The 24294-nt window shown below is 40.9% G+C and overlaps 1 long non-coding RNA gene across 3 annotated transcripts in view; it reads left to right on the forward strand.

Annotated features, from left to right (window-relative positions):
- Positions 1-24294, forward strand: part of LOC115585582 (uncharacterized) — an 83299-nt gene that overhangs the window by 25428 nt on the left and 33577 nt on the right. For all 3 annotated transcript variants that reach the window (XR_003984726.1, XR_003984728.1, XR_003984727.1), the window contains exon 3: positions 19207-19265. This is a non-coding gene — a long non-coding RNA (uncharacterized LOC115585582). The remainder of the gene's footprint in view (positions 1-19206; positions 19266-24294) is intronic.

Raw genomic sequence — 24294 nt, forward strand, 5'->3', positions numbered from 1 at the left:
GTTCTCTTTTCCCATCCATCCCTATTAGGATAATGCATCAAATAGACATTTTAATTTGAAGTTCATTTTCTCCTCAAGGCTCTGTAACTGTCTTCAAGCACGCACGCTGGAAGAGATAACCTTTCTTTGCAGCGCGTGATCTTTTTATTTTTGTGTCCTAATGAAATGTTCACTTATCATTTACTACAGTTTGGCATCGTGGAAGGGTGTACATTTTGGATAGGGCATTCCTTTTGAATTTAAGTGGCTTCCAAAAAGGCAAAAAAAAACAAAAACCAAAAAAACCATGATGTTTCATTGATAGAGCTCCTCCTCCTGCTCAACTATAAACAAAAACACAGATGACTCATTGATTTCTACAAACAAACCAAATTGCCAGGAGTGGTGCACTCCAGTGTGACTCTGAGGAAACCTCATCGCTCAGCAGTTATATTGTTGTGCACCCAACGACCTCTTTTTTAAACCTAGCTAGTGTGACGGTAACGTGCGTGAAATGAGCGCCGAGCCCTGCCAGCAGTGCCTTAGCCCTCGTAGGGCCCGACACCTGCCTACGCTCAGCTGTTCCTGCCACGCTTGACCGCATGTGGCTAATAAACAGACCTGTCCTTATCACTGGAACTCCATTAACGGGGGTCGCAGTCACCTGAATCCCTGGCTGGGGCGACAGCAAATTACAAGGCAAATGTAATGGCTTTTGCTGTATTGCCACACACTGAGATAGTGAATTACACCAAAGGCCTGATGTTATTACATGTCCCCAGGACGCTGGCTCTGTGTTTTATGATGACTACAGTGAAAACCAGGTCAGTGCTCAAATTGTCATGGTCTTCGCCTCCATTGCTCCAGTTCTATCTATCATGTCCATTCAAAGAGAGAACAAAGGCATGCAGCAGGTCGTGCACTTCACATGTCAGCCAGTGTCGAGCATTTCGGACAAATGACTCACCCACACATAGATATGAAACTACTACCTTTATTATTATTGTATGTGTAAGGTGACAACGTCTCTTAAAAGAGATACAGATGTTAAGTGTTAATCAGGTCACCATGCAGTGACATCCAAAGGACCTTAAGATGCTCCTGAAGGAGAAGAAGACTGATGACAGGAGCATAAGGAGAGAGTTTAATTTATCATATTTGATTTGACACAAACATAAACATAGATGAGTGTCCACCTTAAGGCAAGGTCATGCCAGCATTCAAGTGAAATGTAATGATTTAATCAATTAATTGCAATTAAAACACAGCAACCAGTGGATCTGCAAGCACAGGTACATTTTTGTGTCTAGCTAAAATTGGACACAAAAACTTTGACTCTTAAACTGTGCTATTTACCAACAACAGGTCTTCTTGGCCAAAAAAGACCTTTCCACATTCTTAAAGATGCAGCTGGAAAAACAGTGGATTAGTTTCAAATCAGCTGCTCAGCCAATAAAGGTCTAAGGTGCGCTAGCTATGGGGAAGATCTGGGTAGGTTAATACACTTTGAGGCTCCATCTCTGCGATGTATCCAGATTTCCCTTAACAGATCCATGGTCTTTACAGCGCTGAGGGTACGGAGAGCCAGATAGCCCAAAATTGAGGAAGCTAATTTAGCTTATTAGCCGTGTTTCACTATTTACTGTTATTTAACCTTCAGAGTATAAAAATTAATTAGCTTAGGGTTATCGTATTTCTATCATATAACATTAGACCTTTCCATATGGTAAACAGTTATTAATTAAAAGATGTTGAAATAAAATTTGAAATTAAACAAATCATAAAAAGAAACTTTCTTACATTGCTTTCTGATGCAGTATTTCTTTGCACTGCTTCCTGCAGGTGAGATTTATTAAATGTGGCCTCTCTGTCGTCAACAGTACAAAAAGAGGCATATAACAGAAACAGTCAAAGACAAGGGGTATGGTTTTGATTATTGAACCCTGTATCTTTTCTCTGGCCATACATCATCTTCTGCCAGGCCTCCCAGGGGCTTCAGGACATCCAACACCACAGGCCAGCTCCTGAAAAGGAGGCAGGGACAATAGTACCTTCAGGTCCCTATCCAGGCCCTGGAGATACCACTGGGGCCTCATTGACAAATTGTCCTTGTCTGGCCGCATGAGAGAACGGGGATTGCAGTAATTGCATATTTCCCTCTAATTGCATTTGTCACATGTGGGGTCTGTTGCTGTGGAGCCAGGTCTGAGGCCTTTCTCAGTGATGTGTTAAACTAAACAGCTGAACTCTCACCTGCACCACAAGAAGGGGATGTGCAGGAAAGAGGCCTGAAAAGAGGGCAATAAATTATGCAGTGGCACAAAACATCAGCAGAGCAGCAGTGGAGTCGGGCACAGAGGCTACTGCCAGACGGAGACATGCTGCAGGTCCATTAAAGCCTCAGACGTGGTCTTGAAGGAGTTGACTCAGTGATGCTGTGTAAGGACAGTCAAGGGCTTCCACCTGCATGATCACATGACATTTTCTTACATTTATATAGCTGCTTCTACTAAGTTAGTTTGATAGGACTGGCAATGAAATTCTCAAGCGCCTTTCTACCATGCCATACAGTCTATAGAAATACAGTCCAGTCTCACACAAAAATGTTTAGAAGACCTGCAGATCCACGACAGGTCAGTCTGTGTAGCTGATGTTTTGGATTGATCAGTCACGAAAAGTACACCTGTGTATAAAGGTGCATTACCAGCAGTGGGCGATAATGACCGGATCAATAGGTAAACGCAATTCAAAGATCCAGAAATTCTGTGTCGAGGCAGGTGACCAGGTTTGAGTCCTTGTGATGCAAACAATTGGTGGTTACTTTTTTTGAGGAAGTTTTATTTTAAGCAAAACCATAATGACCAACCTTTTCCTAAATTTAACTAATGCATTTTTTGCCTTTATTTTGAGAATAAAACCAGATGTAGCTTCTTCTTCAAGGTTATTTAACCATGGAAGAGACCGTGGTAGGCAAGGCCAAATGCGACAATGACATCAGGTTGTTGAGTGGCAGGTTTTTACATGGTTGGTTGTGATACCATGTTGAAAAATTATGTGTAAAGATAAATACAAAAGTGTTCCAAGACGCCACTAAAATAGTGCAGCAGCTAGAATATAGGAATGAAATATAATTTAGGATAAAATGTAAAGTAAATTATAACATTGGATGTAAGATGTACAAACTGTGATGTAAACATGTACCGTGAAGTAGTATGTATAATCATAATAACAGATTGTAGACAGGCACCAGAATGAATATGATGTTTCCAGATATAAACAGGTGATAATTAATATACATGATGAGATGTGAACAGGTTGTAAAGGATAAAAAAAAGTTTATTGAGCAGCTGGAATTCAGATGGTTTTCTTATCATAAAATAATAATCTGGATGTTTTAAATGCATTTTCATCTAGAGATATAACGAAATGTTTACATTAACCATTATTCACCTAAATTAATTTTTTTTTTTTTTTTTTAAGTACAGTGTCAAAAAATACAGAAATATGCTCATTATATTGTTAAAGTTCAAGGTGACATCTTCAAATGTCTTGTTTTGTCTGATCACTGTTCCAAAACCCAAAGATATTCAGTTGATTAAATATAAAAACAAAAACAGAAAATGTTATGTCTATTTTCAGAACAGTTTCAGATATATTTTCCTGTTGATCCGCACATTACTGTAGCTCTATTTTCAGCCCCATTTCACATGTTTCACCCCTGTTTCCCTGCTTCAGCAAAGTTTCATGCGGTGGTTTGAGGAGGGGGCAATAATAACGAGCAGCCCTCTTCTTGGCTTCTGGTGCTTCGTGATATGCGGCCAGGCTGCTGCATTATACAGAGGGGTTGTACAACTACATTTTAATCCACTCGTGTTTCTGGCCTGATAAAAGGATTCTCTCCATCTCTTTCTGTTTAATTCACACCATCATCAATCAAATGTGTCCCTGCCCCCCACCCACCCCACCCTCCCCTCCTCCTGGGTTTTGGGGGTCTGCAGCAGATAGGTTGGGGGTCCCCCGAGGGGGTTAGGGACATGACGGACTGGTCACAGATGCCACCGAAATTAAAATGCAAGAGTCTGTGCAAGGTGTTACATTTCTCAGACATGCTCATTTGCAGTAATATCTGAGCAACATAAGGAGGCTTATCTGTGATTCCACATACGACTCACACAAGATTATGTGAATATGATTAAAAATACACGCTATTTGGGCGTGCTATCTGCATAGTGTGGCTACAAGTGTGGAAGATTCCCTGTGTGGTAGATACACTGTTTTTGTCTACCACCATTGTCTGCACATGACAGTCGCCACAGGCTACTTAGTAATGAATATGTGCCTGTAGCATGTGTGCTGTTTGGAGCCTATGAATAGAGTAAATATGCACATCTCTGCACAACAGGTCAGCCTCTGAACACAGATAGAAGGGACTGTGATCAACCACAGAACGAGCTCATGAAACTACAAAGGAATTATGTATAAACAACCGCTCAGTGTGTGACTAAAGTGTCACACGATGATGTCTGATATTCCAGCAAACCCTTTTTGTCTAAATAAGGCTGCAGCTCTTTCTTCCCCATTGTCTCTCAGAAATATCCATAAACCTCTGATGGTCGCTCTCTTTATGTGACACATGAATATACGCTCCTCTGACAGGTAATACAGGCTGTAACAAAAATAGCACATTTTTGAAAAGAACAAGTTGATCATGACATTTTCATAAAAATGAAGCATTCTGAGCAGATTTGCCAAGGTAACATGATTACTACTGAGTTGTAATATTATTTAATCTCACAGTAGAGCATTTTGTAGGAGCTTTACTTTTACAAATAGTACAGCCGCAGTGAATAATGTTTATTTGTATAGCACGTATAGAAACCAGTGGCTCACAAGGAACAATGGTGATAAATAACTTGATAAAACATATACTTATCTGAGAAAAGTAAGCCTTAAAAATCAAACAGAGATGTTACATAAATACTACACACATTAATACACACATGCGAACAAATTACTCAGATTAAATGTACTGTATTATAAAATACATATAGGCACATGTGGAAGGTGTACATCAATCGGGCTGGGTGCAATAGGCTTTAAATAATATCACCATATTTTTAGGCTGTATAGAAATTGATGATATACTTTTTATCTCAATATCTTTCAAATCGGACTGGCAGGAAAAAACAATATTGCATGCTTTGACTACATTACTCATTATCAATTTTGCAATAGTATGTCAAGATTTTTATTTCATTACATTTCTAAAGCTTCACAGTAAAACAAGCATTGCAGTATTCTCCTAAACAACTAAAGTAGATGCTTGTTTCAAACATAAGAAAATCAACACATAAAAATGTAAAATGACTCCATGCAGCTCATCCAGCATTTTCCAAGTCTTCAGAAGCCCTTATATCACAGATTGATTTGAAAAATTGTGTGTGGAAAGTGTAAATAACCTCTTTTAAAATCTGTTTGGGACCTCTGGGCTTCCAGAGACTTGGATTATGACTGGAAAATTGTATGGGAGGTAAAAAAAAAAATGTTTTTATATTTCTCAAACACGTCCCCATTCACTTCAGTTTTTTTAGGAAAATGCTGCAACATTATTATACTGTGGAGCTCCAGAAATGTTTTGTAAACTACTAAACTTCATGACGGAATTTTTTATTGTGGGTGAACTTTTCCTTTAAATCTTAGACCTTGATATGGTAACAGCCACCAAGTTTCTCTTTGACAACCTCAGACCAAACATTATTATTATATTTTCGTAGTTGTTATAGTGTATTCTATTGTCAGAAATGTAAATTGCTTAGGTGATAAAAACAAGTCTAGACGATTCTGCTAATATGCAACACACAATCCAGTTAGACTGAGTACTCCATCTTGGTTCCTAAGAAATGAGTGGACCATCTGAATCTTTTTTTCTTTCTTGTTGGATAAAAATCTAGACAGTCTTAATTTAACAGTGCATGCTTTGCACTGAGGCTACAGGAGCTTACTTGGCCTTTCATATCACGTAAAGGTCCCAGACAGACTTGTAACGCTGTCAACATTTTATCTGTATGAAAGTGATACACCTGCGCTATGTGGCATTTCTGAAAGGACAAAGGACACAAACACGCATGCTGTTGTTGTTTAGTTCTACAGGCTGTTTTTCAGCAGGTGGCAGGTGTTAGAAGAGTAAGAAGTGAATGTCTCGCCTCTCCCGCTACAGTTCTTTTTGAACAGTCCAATTTGAGCAAAGGATTAAGTGTCCATCATTAATCATAGGCTAATCTTGTAGATTTAGGCAAGTGGGTTCCCAAAAGTCAATACAGCTCTAATTTAATCAGAGAATGTCATCACAGTTTATGAAGCAAAATGGAGGGCTTACAGGGTCTAGAAGAATTTGCTTTGAGCCAATCACCTTTGTGAACAATAGGCTCAGTTTGAGGGCACTCTGCGGGTTAACAATATATCATTTATATGCTTATAGTGAAATAAATCAGTTTGAAATAAAAGAGATTTCTTCAGGATAGCTCAAAGTAAAACCTGTGTGATGTTATATATACAGACAATGGAGGACAAATAACAGCTTTTGTTTGATATATTTTTTTGTCATTCAACAGGTTTAAAGAAGTGATGACTGAGAAAAGTCCAGAAAGCTTTTATTACAAAGTCTAAATTGAAATCACGTTATATAAATGCTATATTATAAGTACATGCAGGCAAAGCATACATTACATTCACTATAAACGACGTCCACTGAAACACAAATTAAAGACCTGTTAAATTTGTATTACGAGTTGTAGTAAATTGGGGTTTAATGTTCTCAGACAACGACTTTATATGGTGTTAGTAAAACACATGTAACATAAAGTTAGCATGATTCACTAACAGAGCTCCTGCTCTCTCCCAGTGTGACTGCAGCCCTACTTCTTAGTTGTAGTTAGTAGTTTGTGGGACAAAAGTATAAATATTTTATGGCGAGTAAATAATTCAACACCTGTGTATTCCTCAGCGGTTCACTACCAGCTCTGATCCAGTCACTTCAAGACATCTTTTGTGGATGGAGAGCCCTTCAGCCTAAATGACACTTGGCCAAATAGCACTTAAGTACATGCTCAATATTTTAACAGGGCCGTGCAAGGAAGCTGTGGAGTGGTTGAGCTGTTCCTGTGGAGTAGAACAGGTGGATTGTTTTGTGTGTGTGTGTGTGTGTGTGTGTGTGTGTGTGTGTGTGTGTATGTGTGTGTGTGTGTGGGAGGGGGTTGTGTGTGTAGAAGCACAAGCATAAATCTCTTATTGCTTCTCTGCTTAGGTCTAATAATTAACTCGGAAATTCTCCAATCCGAGTGCTGTGATCGGTTACACAAGGAGCCGATTATTATTATCAATATAGAATGTCGATGTCTAGTTTTTACATTTATGTATGGAGCATTTTTACCAATAATGTAGCAATGGGCAAGATGGCCTAAGATTTATATCGCAGCATTTTTGTGTGTGTTTTGCAGGGATGTTATAATCTTTAATTTTATATCATAGTATTACACACATAAAAGGGATATTCCACTCAAACATGTTTCTACCTCTCTTCACAAAGGGGTCATATCCTAAGAAAGCGTGTTTATTGGCTTCAAAAAGGAATAAGGGGATAGGCCTACATGTGTTCTGGGAGGAGAAGTCTGAAAGATGATGTAGGTTATCTAGTTATTTAATGGCTTCAAATGAAACTCAATGTTTGCACAATTTCTCTTGACTAATACTAAATATACGAATACTAAATACTCCAGCATTGCTCACGCTAGTTTCATTAGCCATAGATTGTGCTAACGCTAAGTTCAACAGGTTACCTGCAAAATAAACAGCAACAGAAATAGCAAAACTTCTTAACTAAGCTTAAAACTGAGTACCGATCCATCTTTGAGTTGTAAAGTGCATCGTTGAGAAAGCAGTTGGAAGTAAAATAGTTAGTGCACACATATCCTGAAAGAGTTTTTCAGATATTGTATTTTTATTTCCATAAAAATAAAAATAAATCAATTGGGTCTTTATTTCCTTGGATGGTGGAAGTAGATGAAGATGTTTCAGTTGGTTCTAGCAGACAACAACAGAGAAATCGGGGTGCTTCGCTTTTACATTCCACATGTTTGTGTTACTGAAGTCAGAGTTAGCAGTGTAAGCTGTAGTTACTTGATGTGACTACGATTTTTGTCGTGTAGTCCCATCTACGAGCCTGTTTTGCTCAAAAGGTCTACTAAAAAATGTAAACATAGCTTAAGATTTATGTAAAACTTATGTTACCTCTTGCAAACTGCTATTTCTTACATCGAGAGCCATGTCACTACTTGTTTGTTTATAGTCCTGTAAAAAAGGTTGCATATTGTAATAAATAGTGTGTTTTTCCATCCAGAGTTTTACAAAACAGCGAGGCACCGTGTTTTTTTATTTTCAAGGAGTGATTGGTGTATTTATTGTGGTCTGTCTGCAGCAGGTGTATGTGGGATTGAGTCAAAGTACACCACAGTCTGTGTGAGTTCATGTTAATGAAGGGACAGGTCGCCCGGTGCAACAGTGTGAGTCATTGATGTGCCGTAATAGTTTTTTGGGCAACAATGGAGCTCTGTGGCACAGGGGAATAAGATATATTAGGCTTTGGATACACAGTCAATACTTGTCAGAAAGATCAATTCATTGTCAGTTTTGGGTTTTTCTCAAGCTTTGATGACAGGAAAAAATAATAATTCATAAAATTAATATCTCCAAGCATATCATTCAAAGTTTAAAAAGACATGTGACTGGTAAACAGCTTAAATATACTTTAGAAAAGTGAACAGTCATCAGTTCATTTTTTGCTGCATTTGCAGGTTTTGGTAATCAAATTTAACAAACTGTTTTCTGAACTAAACACAGATAAGTGTGGAGAGGCCATTGTAGGAGCTCTGATTAACGTTCTGTTGATGAGAAAATTAACTTATATACACTTCATTATAAACCCGGCAGACCTCAAGGACCCAGACTTTTATGAAGCTGGGACCAGATGTCATCCAGCCACAGCCCCAATTAATCTCCGGGCCTTGTAACACGCCCCTGGAAACAAAAAAAAACCCTGATTGGGTGTGGAGGGCAGAGACAGTGAGTAGAAAGCGAGGGTGAGAGATGCTATCCGGGGAGCAGCCGGCCCTGGCGAGTCTGCAGAGGGTAAGATAAGAGGGGGGCGGCTGCGGCGGAGCCTGGGTCTCAGAGAGGAGGCTGAGGTTATTCATTGCTCTGCCGTGAAAGCTTGAGAAGATTACCCAGAGCCTGGTTGGCAGTGATACAAGGGGGACAGGCAGAGGGGGCCCCCCTCTCACCCCTTTGTTCCCCATCCATCTGCTTGAATCTCACAATGGCTCATCAGGACCAAGTAGGGTGGAGGGGTGGAGCAGCAGAGGCTTGCAGAATGGGAGGAAGTGAGCGGGTGGGGTGGGGCTGAGGGGAGGGGTGTGGGGGCAACCTGCAAGACATTGGGAGGTAACACGAGGCAGTGTAGGGAGAGTGAAACTAAAGGGGAGGGAGAGATAGAGCAGGACGGGGAATGAATCCTGGAACACGGTGCTTGTTGAGATTGAATGAATGGTGCTGCAGCTGACAAGCTCTGACAGTCTACATTGGGAAGGACCAGGGAGGCGGGTGTTCACATTGTTATTTTCTCGGAGGTAATGGGCTGGCAGCTCCTCTTCACTCTGAATAATCAGTACTTTGGTTAGACTCAGACACCACTTCAAACCATGATAAATACACCACTCCAAACCCTTGCCACCAAGAGGATAGCATTTGTCTCTAAATGCCTTGACCACCATATTTATCTTGTTGAGGAATGATCAGATGATGATGGGTGCTTTCTTCCATTACGCAGGTAATTATAGGTATTTTTACAGAGGAAAAACATCAGTAACAGCCTACCTTTACAGCAGGGGGGCTTTAAACTGGTCCCACTGCACTGATGGTGGTAAGGGATGGTTATAATGGTGAAATAGATCCAGTTTATTCTTGGCTGCCAGGGAAATGTTTATGCACAAACACAGTAAACATGTTATTGTGCATGTTATTATGATCTCACTCTCTAGTGTTTTAGCATATCCTGATTATTTATTCATCATGATGATAATTCACCATAAGCTGCCACTGTAATTGAAGGTTCACTGCATATATTTCAGGGTGCAAGACTGCTGTAGGCTTTCCTCAATGAAAGGTGGGCCTATTTTCTTTTATTTTTTTTATTCAAAGTGCAGCAGGTACCGTTAATGGAGATTCACTACTCATTTCTTCACCTAAGTAGTCACAGGAATGAGCACAATCCAACAGTGTTTTTGCATCAGAGAAATGTAAATCTCCTGTTAAACGCTGCAGACTGGAAGCCTGTGGATGATGTTCGACAGATTCAATCAGAAAAGGATTTATCGACTTACGCGTCCAATCAAACTAGGTTAGATTTTCTCACCACGTTGCTTCGGTAACCCCTCCTGAAAAGCTGACACTTGGGTCGACCCATCTTTTGATTGTTCTCAATGTAACTAGTTCACGTGTGACTGTATGAACAGCTAGAGGCTATTACACTGCTGAATAGGAATAGCAGACCAATTACTTTGGCCCAGATGGAGGTGTGTGCTCCTCGGAGAGCGCCCTATCCTTGCCTGACACCCATGCATGCGCACACACACACACACACACACACGAGTCTGGAGACCCTGCACTCTTGGTAGTGAGGGGAGATGAAGAGGGCTAATGAGGTACACAAATATTAATTCTAAACTGATATCATGCTCTGACAAGATTTTAAACCAACTGATGCTTCCTGACTGTGTTTGACATTTTGATTGTCTCTAATTGCTTCGTGGTGACAGATGACACTCAGCAAAAGATTGTCATTTTAATACATCCAAACCTCAGTGGATGCAAGTGCACTGTTTATGCATTTCAGCAGACCAAAATTGAGTGAATGGATGTTGCAGTTGAATCCCTCTCCGTCCCAGAGGAGCTTTTACTGGGACGCTCCCAATAGAATCCTATCTCAAACCAAGCCAGTGTAGCTGGCGCTCACACACACAGCGGACATATGGCCAATCTCCCATCGTCTGCTGTGCTATTTACGGCTCAGTAGCCTGTCATTTGTTTTGCCTCTCAGAAACCAGTATGACACCTGTTTGAATTCTCAATAAAAGGCTTTTTTATGTCTGGGAGAAGGCTGTTGTCACTTAATCTTTCTCTCTACATCACTGATAATTGGTAGTCTGCTTCTTTTTTTTTATGATTTTGACAGCTATGTTTTTGTTTATGTTGATGAAAATTAAATCTCACAATGATTGTCAAGTCAGCTATCAAAAGTCAGAGAAACAGTCAAAGAATTGTTGATGCATCCATGTGCATCCGGACATGATTGAATGATGGAAAGCTGTTACAAGCTACAATTCTTCTTTACTGTACACACTGACTGTTAGCTAAAATCTTTTTTTTAATCTATGTTCTATGGTCCATTATCTCATCCTCATACCCCACCCAGTTAATGTTTGTGGCCTACCTCGGCCGGCTTTATGCAAAAGACAGAGGAGCCTCAACAGGTACAAAAAAAATAATAGTGTGTGCTGCAGTTTCTTCTGATCTTATTTGATGTGTACACTGTATAATTATGAAAATGTATATACGCCCGTTAAATCACAAAACGAATCATTCATGTGCCATATTTATCCAGGCTGTGGTCGGCTGGGCTTTGTCCAGAATTTACTCCGCCTCTCGCACAGTGTGAGCTGGGATCCTCTCCAGCCCTCCTGTGGCTCTGCATGTTTTAAGCAGGTATACATAATGGATGGGTGGTTGGATAGATGGAAATTTAACCTGGTTGGATTAACACAGGCAGTGATGGCTTTCTCATGGAATATGATTATATTGTTATTGCTTTTATTCATAACACAAGTAATGGGCATTATGCCAGTTTAAAGGTTGTTCCTAAAGGGCCAATTTGTTAGATATGACCAGAGTTTTAGTATAAAGCAGTATTAACATCATGTCAAAGAAATCTATGTACTGTGTTGCAGATGTGTGTATTTAAGTAAACATGATAACCGGCTAGTCCTGTTCCTGCCTGCCCTGTCTTTTTATAGTCCTTGTCAGACCTACTGTAAATCACCGCCATACTGTATCCCCTGTCATCAAACTGGTATCTGTCAGTCTCATAGGCTGTGTTAAGTCCCAGTCTAGTGTCCAGACAGACTCCCATCAGCTACTAGAGCCACTGAGATCCGAAGCTAACTGAGCTGCTTGCTAACAGCAATATGCATTTATGCTGCACCCTATGGTTTTTGAGTTTTCTTTGAATTCTGGCTGTTGCTTACAAATCAGACCTCTAAGTAAAAGCTAAACCACTAATGCTTGAAGTCAGAATGAAACAGCAGTTAGAGTGTATTTATCTTCTGTAATGGGATGAATTTCTGAGGGAAACAGAATATTCAAGGTTAAGTCATCAGAAAGAGGGATTAGAGCATATCTGTGCTCTTCTGAAATTATTATGTGATAGTGTCTTTAATAGGTTTTTTTTATTGTTGTTTTTACTCCCAAAAGTCTAAAATTGTATAGCAACTGAATGCCATCCTGTTAAATACAAGCAAACAATCTGCAGTAAAGCAGTGTAAGTTGCAGATTTGAGCTCTATTTAAAGAAATCGGTTGCAATGGCTGAAATAACAACTGTAATAGAGTAGCATCAGATTTTATTTAGTGCCTAATCAATATCAGGATGCCAATGTTTTGCACAGAATGAATGTTTTATTGCTATTAAGCCAGAGGAGCCTGAAGACATGTCTTTTGTATTTTAGCAACAGTCAAAGGTCAAAAAGCTCTTTATGCTCTTTTTTGGAAGGAGCATTTATCTATGCAGGGAAATAAAAACGCTTAATTTTATGGGTCAGTAGTTTCCCTATAATTATAATTGGAAGTCTGTACGAGATAATTTAGTACTACAAACAGATTTTCCAGAGACATTTACTTTAGTTACCTGAGCAGTTGTTTTTATCCTTGTAAGAAATGCTCAATTTAGATAAACCTTTCAGAAAATATGAATTACCATACTAAGTCAATATATTTCCTCTAAAAATGTTAAACATTTCAGACTTTTTTTGCTGTAACCTCAGTATTTGTAAAATACTGCATACTGTACATCCTAACACTTCAACATTTCTGAACTGCACAGGTCTAATGAACTCACAGCGGGTCATGATATGTAATATTTTCTCTGTGACACTCGCTGTGTTTGGGTCTCTAACTTGAAATGCATCGATCCAGTGTGATAAGCTCACAAGCAGAGGCTGAAGAAATGAATCATCCTTAACCTCAAACTTACACCTGATCAATAACAGGAAAACCGACTTGACACGTTCACTTTCCTGGTTTGTAATGATCACTTTTCTTCATTACTTTGACAGCGCGTCTTTGCTCCGAGATCAAAGGTTTTCTCCAGAGCGAAACAGATGTTTGCTTAGAGCTCTGTGGACCATAGGAGGCAAATGCACCAGGCCCAGGGGGCTTGTGTGCCCTGGATGTGGAATCATCTTTTGTAACAGTGCTGAAATGCCATTCCTTCTCCAATGGCTGTGTATGCAGGAGACAGCCACAGGCATGAAGCAGCCAATAGAAAGACAGAAAGAAAGAAAAAATATACTCTGGCATAACAATTGGTGTTAGAAATGAGGGTAAACACATGGAAGGAAAAATGTGTTTGACATAAGCTCAAAGAGGTGTGGGAAGAATAGTATGTCTTGACTGTAATTCTCTATCTCATCCATGTGTAGATGATGTCATAAGATTATGAGTCTACAGCCATACTAGCAGCTCTGGAGGGCTTCACAGCTAGGTTTTGAGCTAAATGCTAACCCAAGCAGGTATAACGTTGACCATGCTTACTATCGTTGTTTAGTGTGTTAGCTTGCTAACATTTGCTACCTATGACTAAACGTAAGCATTTTCTAATCTAAAGCCATTGTCGACAGGACGACATAATTGTTTCTGTTCACCAACAACCGTTACAAATCATTGTTGAGAAAGTTCTGTTCCGTTTTCTTTCCGCTTATCCGTGAGGGTCGCGGGGATGTTGCCGCTTTTTTCCCCCTAAGGGGTTGCAGGGCTTACTGGGGCCAAATCCAGTTTACTCGATGGGCGAAGGCCAGGGTACACCCTGGATGAGTCGCCAGCTCATCGCAGGAACATTGTTGAGAAAGTATCACCCATAAACGTTTCCCCAGTATCCCCCCCTGGAAACTCTGGGATAGCAAACGTCAAAGGATCACCATAGTCATTAGGATTCATATTCTAGGAAACATGAATGTCTGTACAGAATTTCATGCTAATCCATTAAATAGTCAGTGGTCAAAGTGGTGAGTCGACCGCTACTGTTATGAAAGTCCTTCGGCAACCAAAAAACTAACTTGATCAGCAGAACTTTTAAGGGAGCCTGATGATGAGTGGATCCATATGGATCTCTATTTACGCTGCACTTTGACAATCATGTGGCCGACAACACATGATACATACTGTAGCACCGCTACCTGTTATGGAGGGAACAGGATGCAGGGCTCAGGTTTAGAGTGTCACCCTCAGGCCACAGAGTGCTGAGTCAGTCATCACCGACAAGGTCTCTTCGCCCTGCTTTCACCCTGACAGCTGAATTATTCATTAAAGGAGAGGAAAGCACAGGGGACCCTGCTAATTTCTCAATGGGATTGTTGGCTGTCCTCGCGGTAGACTGTCCAATGAAAAGACAAGCTCAGAGGGCCGGTTTGAAATGATCTGTGAGTATTTTACTCAATATTTTTATAAAACGGACAGTACCTGCTATCAACGCAATTAAAAGGGCTCTCAGTGACTCAATGACTTGTGGCACAGCGGACAGATCTTGTGTATCCTGAACTGATATGGCATTCGCTAGCTGCTTTCAAGGACACTGAACAGCGATGTGTGTGGGAGTCTGAATCAGACCCTTGCAGATTTATTGAGTGCACTCACACCGTCAGATACATCCAGCAGCGGCTCGAGTTGTTTTAAAGGTTGGGGACTTTGCCAGTTGTCGTCATCAAAGAGAGTGTCTTCATGTTCGTGTCCTTTAATAACTGGCACCAAGCCAGTGAGCCATGCAGAGGTTAACTTAGCATATGACATTCTCTCCAGCACCAAATCCCCCATAATAAACTAAATCATGTTAAAGTGAGAGCACACAGGGAGAGAGGGCACTGGTTTGAACATGACACATCGCTGTTTTTCATTACAAACTACTCTACTTCCTGAGCAGCAGTGCAGGCATGAGAGAGATCAATAATCTGTATGAGATAATGAAATAAATCATTAAAGATTAAAAACCCCAACAGGTCACAAACAACAAGGTAAGTCCTTTGACACCAATTAGAAAATAAAAAAGATCTAAATGTCACACATAAGCACACCACAAATTAAATGTTTAATTTGATCACAATGAAAAGAATGAAGGTAACCGTTCAGAACAGTGCAACACATGCTTCTTTTCCATTATCAATTAATTATTCATTCACAAGTTTCTTATGTATCCTGTAATCAATAATGACCAAACTCAACACAGAACAGCCCTGAATTGAGTTACATATAGCACAAGCATCAGAGAGGTTCGATATTTACAAGGTCATGCACAGCCCGGATACATTATGCAGTGTTTTCCCTATATGCTTTCATCAGCTGAATAATTAGTGCTGCTTCTACATAAGAATCTCCCCAAACGCAATAAGCTCACCATCTCTACTCTAAGTAGCCAGAGTCGGATATAAGCAAGGATTATCAAACGAGTGCCCCCAGACTTAGCCACCGTTCAGCGGTCTGTTATCGGTTATTGGTCGTACGACAGCACAGCTAACAGCAACAAAAGCTCCGCAACGAGGTTTGAGTTCAGCAAAAAGTAGAGATGACACAGAACAGCTCAAAGACAGGCCACTCCTCTTTAACCAAAATTGGGTATATCATTTAGTCACGGAAATAAAGCATATCCAAAGGGTTAGACACCTTAAGGACTGTTGAACTCTGTTGTCCAAAATGATTAAATCTACACCGTGCCGAAAGCAATGGGTGCGTCATAGAGATGCATCAATTTGCTGTCAAAATTTCCCAAAAGGGACACAAAAATCTGTAGGGTTGTAATGGTATACAAAATCCATGGTTTGATATTCATCTCTGTCATGGCTTAGTACATTTTTGCCATCACCAGATAATAATAAAAATGAAAAAATGAATACAAAATGTTGCTGAGGTTAGTTTAATAAAAATTAAGCAGGAGGGGAGGCGGGTCATTTTTCTCTTGTATGTGAAATTGACCAAGTTCTGTGCTTTATGTATTCCATCATAAAACAATACGTACGCTGTGCCCTGACCTTTTTGCCCTTTTTGCTTATATGTCTTTGGCTTGTTAGTTATTTGTTCTGATGTCTGCCTTTTTCAGTAATTTTATGCCTTTTGGGATTGTATGAAAGGGATTGGCATGATGAGGGGGATCTAACATTATCTTTCACTTTATAAAAAAGGAAAACCCTCCCTGCGACTTGGAACGGCAACACCATCCCCCAAATATTTAAAAATAATATAACAGCACTGAATTGGTACAATTTGTGTTAACATTTTATAATACGGCCCGTATTTTACAGAGTCATGTAATAAATGTAGGCACTCAGATGGGTTATTAAAGAGCCTATAAAACAAATGGGTTATGTTCCCAAAATGACAGTCAGCTGTGATAAAAGGCATTGACTGTTCTCCCTTTTTACTATTTAATTACACAGTAAGAACAAATTATACATTGGTGAGTTCCACTGTTGTCTTTCTGGGAACATAACCCACATATTTTATAGGTTCTTCAATAATCCCTCCACCTCAAAGGATTTTCCCAATGCCCCTTTTGTTACCTTATTTGTACCCCTGCAGTTTTGGTTGTTTATTGTAACTGTTTTGATAATACTTCACAGTATGTACAATATATTACTAATGTTTACTTTGATTAAATACCAGAAAGAACAGCAAATATTGTCTTGACATTGTCTTGATTTATAGAATGACTTAAACCACGGTGAAAAGTGTCACCCTATCGATGGCCAAAATAAAAGGTCTTTCGCTGTATTTCCGGCGACCAAAAAAGCAAAAACATGAACTTTTCCGAACACTAACCAAGTTGTCTTCGTACCTAAATCTAACCACATCATAACCAATGTTTTCACAACTATAAATTGAAAATTGGAACCTCAAGTTGCAACAAAACAAATACGTGGTTTACATTCATAACGTTTATCGCAGTGAGTGGGTTACATTATTCTCAGGAGTGTAAATGATTATAAGCTATGGATGCTATTTCACAGTCCTCGCCTCCTGTTATTGTCATCGTGTTTCATGCTGAGCGATGGACCATCCGAGTGCTTCATAGACGAGACAGAACTCAGTTTAAAATCTCCTTTTTACAAGAACGTTAAGTCTTTCTGTTCTGATCATCTACACTGTTCTTCTGCACTGCTTTTTAATTTCAATGAAATAAGACACTTTGGTTTAAATGTCCAGGCATTTCCACTCACAAACACACGCAGGAGTATTTAATGCGGAAGGCATTCAACACCGCCATCAAAAGCCTCTCTAATGTTCTCAGAGAAGAGAGGATGAACAGCAGCTTAGTGCAGAGTCAGCAGGAAGTAATACTCTGTTGTATAAAGACTGCATCTTTTTGTCCTTTTCACCTTAGATTTCTACACTGCGTGTAAATCTTTACCTCTGGTTACAGGGGAGATAAAAGGCGTACTATGCTCATTTCTTTACATTGTAGAGATTTATAGACCTCCCCCTCCTCCCCCAGCTCTCTAATACTACATCTGTTTTGCACTAATTACACACCGAGCATCTTGCCACATTTGTTTGTCACCTCTTTCTGCTTTAAATATCAGTTTCATGGCTTCAGAGAGTGCGAGAGCTACACCTCTGGGAGCAGAGGTGTCAACAGGCACAAAACCACAAATTACATATTTTCTGCAACCTCCCACTCTTGACACGCTTGTGCACACAGATAGATGTCGACCTGTACGCAAGCACACTCACCCATAGCCACACATCCAGGCAGCAACAGATGGACGGCCTTGAGGCAGAGCCTGAGAGACTTGTGCGAGAGTAGAGCTGCCAATTGATTGCTAAGATCAGGTGTGCGTCTAAACAAAGGCACCTCCTGCTCTTTTCAAGTATCGTGGTTATACTAGCCTCAGGACAAATGGAGACACAAAACAACAGTGGCATCTGTGGCAGGTAATGATCCCTTCACCAAAAATCTGGATAATGACAAACCTCGACCATTTGTTGCAGTTAAAATCACTGTTGCTCACTCTGAGCTCCACGTGTGTCCTCCAGCAACATGTGCCGGAGCTGCGAGAGCAGTTTGGTCGAGTTACAGCCATAGATCAGCAGTCAGCCGCCACTGGAGTCGAGCCAGCCGGAGCAGAGCGGGATGAAACGATGTCAGCTTTTATCTGCTGCTGATCCAAACTGCATCCATAAATTGGGCTGCACACATCACATGAGGTCAAAGGTGGATTAGAGCGCACTGCACCAGCTAATGAGCTAATGAGCTGTTTTTCCCAAATGCTCAGGAACAATTTCTGCACCAAAACACTAAATACAAACATCACATCAGTTTATGTTGTTTAGTTGTCGTGCAGAAGGCTGACAGACACTCAAAACATGTATTTTAGTTTATTAGGCTCCCCATTAGCTACCGCAATGCAGCAGTTATTCTTGCAGCTATTTAACTCAGGCCAAATTATATAAATTCACAACCGCCAAAATAACATGTTCTGTTATAATTACATAAAGCAGCTATAATCACTACTTTTATACCAGCATTAAATGACAATGTGAGAAAGGTTGCTTGAAGAAACAGAAGAACAGAAAATTATCCCCTAAACCTGCAGCTCCCCCACGGCTTTATGAAGCTTTATAATGAGTTTCATCTCATTGTTTAGCTGTGCAGGCAGCAATGAAGCCGTTATTTTTCACTCTTACTGCTCTCATGGTGTGGTTTGGTTTTTTTAGGCAAAGCAAGCCAGCAACAAAGCTCTAAAAACGTACTTTACACTACCTGCTCAGCATCAAACAACAGGCCAAAAAGCATATCCATTCATAACGTGATGATGTGTTAATGTTACGTTCACGACTTGTACATGTTTCTTTTCTTCAGATTTGGTGAACTGGTCTGTAAGGAAAAGATAGGATGATGATGGCCATAATGAAGCCGAGGTGAGTTGGATAAAGTATAATACACTATGAAAAATCAAATCAAATCATGTCAAAATTTTGCGTAAAATAGGGGTCTCTGTCAAAACAACATGTCGTGGTGTCATAAGTCACATCCTGCCTGAGAGCATTTTATCCTCTTCAGTGTCAGCGGACGTGCTAAATGTCATCCATGAAACGTACACACCTCACTGCCACTGCTGGAAGAACACGTTGATAGATTACATTCCTGTTTGTTTACAGGTTTATTTTCATATGAAGCACATTCTTATGACCACCAATATGAAGCAACAGGAAATAGAAAAAGTAATTTAAATAAGGAACAATTTAGAATTAGAAACAAGATGTAGATCCCTCTGAAACACACCATCTCATCAGATATTTTCCTTTAAAATACACACAATAAATCTATTTGCAAAAATAGACTTTTGAATCATTTGATTATAATCGAACTCCAAGAACCTTGTGCCAAAGCAACTGTAAAAACCGTAAGTGCAGGACTGATGTTACCTGTCATATCTGCCTGAGACAGGTGAATGAATAGTGTCTTTGCACCAAGGTTAGAAAGCACGAGACAGACACAAAAACGCATCACCACGACACACACACACCGAGTGACTTGTTGGCTAAAAGCTCGACTGACATGTTGAAACACAACTTCCACCTGGCTGTGAGTGATCCCATGTCATGTTTCCCCACAATGCCACCGTGGCGTGGCTCAGACAAGCACCCCGCCACCCCTGGATTCAAACATCAACCAACAGGGTCTCCCCTTGATCCCCTCTTCTCTCCTCTTGCTTTAGTAAACACGATAATAGCAGTGCTGTGTTCGTCTGGGCTCCATGTTAACACTGTGGCTGTCAGAGGCCATCATGCCCCTTCAAAGGATGATGGCTCTCTAAAGTGGGCTCTCTCGGTAGCAGCCATTTTCCACTTGACTGGCCCCACACACGAGGGGGACTGGTAGCCCCTAGCAGCTGGGCCAGACTGGTCACTGGGGGTGGGGAGAAGGAGATGAATGGGCCGCATGAAAGGGGAGGGGGCTAATAGCAAGAAGGGAAGGGCGTCTATATGCATCAAGAGGTGTGTTTGGTATATTGTCCAAAAAAATACGACCTTTATTTCACCCTCTCAAACGCAGCGACTGCTGAGGTGTGTTTACACATTTAGGTCGACCTGCTTACTGTTACTTTGCATCAGATGCCTGACGTAACATCTCTACTGACTGCATAAAGGAGCTGAAACATTTTGCTGCTCGTTGAAAACCTGGCAAATGTCTTGCACTCCTTGATGAGAAACAGGCTGCCAGTATCTCATCAGGAAGTGGGAACAAAGGCCCACTGAGATGTTATGATATGAATGATAATTCAGCGAGTGTCTGTTTGCTCGGCTGTATGGGCTTTATGTCAACACTCCGGGTCCAACCAGGTCTCACTCGGGACAGGGAGAGCAGGATGCATTTTCATAAATCATTTCTTGACACCACATCAAGGTTATGTGGTTGGCAGTCTGTAGCCTGTAAATTGCCTTTGCATTGACAATGCAAAGGAGCTCCTCTGGGATTTAAGTAGTTCAGTAGCTATTTATGGCTGGAAAATTAGGATGACCTTTTCCCAAACTGTGATGATGGCATCTTCGATATAAACCAATCCACTGGAGCGAAACGTCTCGTCATATACTGGAAATAGAAAAAATTTATGTAGAAGCTACATGCATACAGACAAGCTCGCCATTGTTACACATCCATGCTGCAGAGGCTCTATACTTCCCACAGAGTGGAGGTAATAATTAGCTCACTACAGCGGGGTAACAAGTTAGCACCCCCGTCCTGCTGTGCGGCTCTGTAATTGGTCCCCTCATGTGGCACAGTCGGGCCCCAGAACAAAGGGTTCCCAGAGGGGGAATCTATGCTGACCCATGCTGAACCCCCCACAACAATGACAGGCAGGAAGCATTTACATATGCTGACAGACTTGTCTCTTCCTAGGGTGGAGTGCTAGGCACTTCATTAAAGCAACATCAATACCTGCTGATAGAAAACGAGGAGTGGGCCCATGTGCATCACTGTCTGCTCCGAGACACTATAGTGAAATGACATAGGGCTGTCACATCCAATTTCAAATAAAATGACAGCATTTATTAAATGGGCTGTGTGTGGAAATTGATGGGAGAGATGCTGTCTGAGCTGTGCCTGTCTGCATGCATCAGCAATTGGTTTACCCACAAGCTGTTCACCTGAACATCAGCTGCCAAAATCTGTCGGCCTGACGGTTCAAACTAATATCAACGCGTTCTGTAATTTTTGTCTATAAAAAAAAAAAAAAACCTCCTTTTGTGAGACCATGCTCTTACATCGTGTCAAACGTTAACATGCTACTCAGTGAACCCGCCGCTGAACAAGAAGATCGGACAAAGTCAGACACACGTGACATATCTGTCGATTCAGCAGCAGTGCAGGTGGGTTCATTCATTCATTGCATCATGGCGCTGTGAATTCATTCTCTTATCCAGTTAAAGGAAGGGTAAATCCTCCTTCCATTTGACACGCTGCTCATTTAGCTGAGAGGCACAGTGGTTGGCTGCAGGGAGGGGAGCTGTGGGGGAGCAGTGGTAGAGGGGGTGGGGGGCTCTTTGGGAGGTGTCGTCCTGAGCAGATGGACCTCTCAGTGGCGTAGTAAGTGGAGTCTTCACATGGCAGAGGAGACTGCAGGATCTCACAGGACTGGGACACAGAATCCAGGTGGCCACAGCCCCTCCTGACCAGCTGGAGGAGCGATGGGACCATCTGACACTCGCAGGGAAATGATACACTTTTCTTTGCTGCTTTGTTTTGTCCCGACACAAAAGCCCTGAGCCAATCAAGGAATTTAGCTAATGAAGCTTAGAGAAAATCCTTTTGATTACACATAAATACTCAAGGTCACGTTAACAACTGGAGAGCCGCATTTATATGCAGTCGTCAGGTGAACGCTCCAGGTTTATAACCAGTCTTGATTTTCTTTTTATTTCAAGACAAAAACAATAAATCTGATGTATTGTTTGAAGTGATTACGTCCATCCTGCAGCAACAACTGACTGCAGTGATTCCTGTGCAGCTTACACAATACTGCAATGTAGATTCAACAAATCCAAGTGAGAAAGTCCCATCTGTGCTTCTCCTCCACTGATCCTAGGCCCTGGAGGCTACATAGGGCTAATTGTGGCCCCATTTTCCCTTCCTTATCTTTTTGTTTTTACTCAGTGTCGGGGTCAGGGAAGCTCCCAAGTGACCAGCGGCAGGAGCAACAGCCATCGGCCCCTGCTGAGCATCAGTAATTAGAGCCCTCCTCCTCCTCCTCCTCCAGGCCGGGGAACCTCTCGCTCTCCTTCTGAAGGGCAAGGGGGCAGAGAGGAGGAACAGCTGCTGATGGGAAACCACTCTGCGGTTCCCATGGATGACCAGCGTCCCTCCGTCCTCCTCGGAGGATGTGCAGCAGCATCTTTGATAGGGATGAAGGGGCTCTGACCAGACATATTATAGGATCAAGTCTGTCTGGTTTTCCACGGCTGTTTATCTCTATCTGTTTGTTTGACCATTTCCATGACTAATCCAGTCTGCAGTCTTCATCACGTGAACAATAAATTACAATAAGTGGACAATAACAGCAGCATGGCCGCCAATAAATAATACATTTGTAAAGCTTATCATGGTCACTTTAGCTAAGAATGAAGCTCTTACCAGGGTTGGTGACAAAATAATATGAATTCTCATCGGTGGTGGGAGAGGTATTCAGATCCTTTACTTAAAGCACTTACAGCAATCTAAATATGCTTGATTATAGTTAGGACTAAACAGTGTTGTGAGAAAACAGTGACATAGCAATGTTTTGGTTTTCTGTGGTTTCTGGTTCAGTGAATTCGGCATCTTTTCAAACACTTGTTTTAACAGGTCGTCTTTTCGAGCCTTTGACCTACAAAAATCCCTAAATCTTTAAAGATGTCCAACTAAAAAAGGTTTTATTGGCCGCAGACCAGTTCTGCTTTGCTACCGCCATGTTTCTGTCCCTCCTGACAGCAATGTCACCTGATTTTAACGCCACAAAGAAACAATCAGGTTACACAGTTACATTAGCTGTGAAATTCTGAAATAATTTCAAAAGCCCGAACAGAATAAAAATGGTCCATATAAACACCTGAATAAGAATTAACGGACCAAAACCAAAATACCATTTCATTTTTGCAGATAGGTAGTTAAAACCTTTTTATAAATTAATCAAAATAAAAATTCTGCCATGTGAACGATGTATAACCTGATTTCTTTCCGGATTCATTCACTTTTGTGCACGTCACACAGCTGGTCCGATTAATTTTGCTGTCGTATGGAACCACCGGATCCTAATAATCCCGTCTCATGTAAACAGTTGACCCCAAATCTTTAGTCAGAATGAAGAAATATTGTCCATGTAAACAAAGCACCTCAAAGCACAGTTTTAAGGATAATCAAAGGTTTACCCCACCCCTCTAGATCTGATTGAAAATTCATTCAGGTCGGGTCGGTCAGGTCAGTTCAGATGGTTATATGAGGTCCATGTAATCTCAGCTACTGATAATGTTTATCAAGTGCTGCGATCTTAATAGCTTGAATGCTACAAAAACACAAAAAACATATTAACATATAAATGTGATGTTGTATGAGACTGTAGCACATGTGTGCACTACGACATTGTAGCTTGAATGTTTTTAACTCTTGCAGCCTTGAAAATGAAATTTAGATTAAAACACATGAGAAGTCTAGAGGATAAATGTCTCTTTTGGTGGAACTGATAACAACTCATGGACGTCTGAAAAATGGCAAAAAGGCCCAAACCAAACACTGATTGTGAGGGGTCACAAGCCATATGGTTGGGATTCACTGTTTTGATCTTGTGTTGTATTCCATTTGAGCAGTGGGGTTGAAGTGGACAATTCCCAAGTACATGTATGTCAGAATTCTACTTACAGTTATTCAATAATCTACTTAGTTATTCTTCACTGCTCGGTACACATAACACCA

This window comes from Sparus aurata, chromosome 7, assembly GCF_900880675.1.
Source record: "Sparus aurata chromosome 7, fSpaAur1.1, whole genome shotgun sequence".
Lineage (NCBI taxonomy): Eukaryota > Metazoa > Chordata > Actinopteri > Spariformes > Sparidae > Sparus > Sparus aurata.